Genomic DNA, 659 nt, shown 5'->3' with positions numbered 1-659 from the left:
ACCTGCTATGTAAAACTTCAGCGCATTCCTATTATTCCGACCGTCAGCGCATTCCCCTTGCGTCATCTGAACTTCCCAGCTACATTGCAGAAGTTTAGCGCAGTGTTACCACAGACTCCGCGTGTCTTGCGTCATTCAGGATACGGAGCAGCCTGGCGTTGGCGACCTTGGCAAAAGGTGGAGTCGCTGACGGGGTCCGGCCAGTGCTGCGCCGCACGCCAGCTGGAACGGACGAGGGAGTCTTTCGCCCTATTCGGGAATCGATGGTCGAGAGAAACTTGGGATTTGGGTGTTTGTGTCGAAGAAAAAGCTAGTGGTTTTAGTGAGTGGCGGTGGTGATGATAGTGATTAGAACATGATGCAGTGAAGAAGGAGTGTATTTAGTGCATATTGCAAGAGAAAGTGCAAAGATGACTTGTATGATTTAAAGGAATTTTGTTATGATGTCTGATGGAACGCTGGTGCTGTTGATATGTGAATAAAGTTAGTGTTATTGTGGTTTTTAACTTAACACCATTATTAATATCAGAAAATTATCAGCAGTAACCGTCATCTTCGCTTTCACGTCATTCATCGCCATCATTTAAAAATAACCCTCATAATCTGGTGCAGCCAAAAGATCAATCATCAGTTAACCTCATTACAGTAATTAATCAGCC

The 659-nt window shown here is 44.8% G+C and overlaps 1 protein-coding gene across 2 annotated transcripts in view; it reads left to right on the top strand.

The window, feature by feature from the left end:
* The window catches only part of LOC119593078, an 8299-nt gene that overhangs the window by 5225 nt on the left and 2415 nt on the right, over positions 1 to 659 (top strand). The window contains exon 1 of one of the 2 annotated variants that reach the window (XM_037942000.1): positions 111 to 483. The exons of the other annotated variant lie outside the window; for it this stretch is intronic. The gene's annotated coding sequence lies outside the window, so the exon portion shown is untranslated. Of the gene's footprint in view, positions 1 to 110; positions 484 to 659 lie in introns of those variants that run through there. 2 annotated transcript variants of the gene reach the window in all.

This window comes from Penaeus monodon, chromosome 31 (assembly GCF_015228065.2).
Source record: "Penaeus monodon isolate SGIC_2016 chromosome 31, NSTDA_Pmon_1, whole genome shotgun sequence".
Classification (NCBI taxonomy): domain Eukaryota; kingdom Metazoa; phylum Arthropoda; class Malacostraca; order Decapoda; family Penaeidae; genus Penaeus; species Penaeus monodon.
The sequence above is the reverse complement of the archived record's forward strand: the minus strand, read 5'-3'. Positions and strand labels throughout refer to the sequence as shown.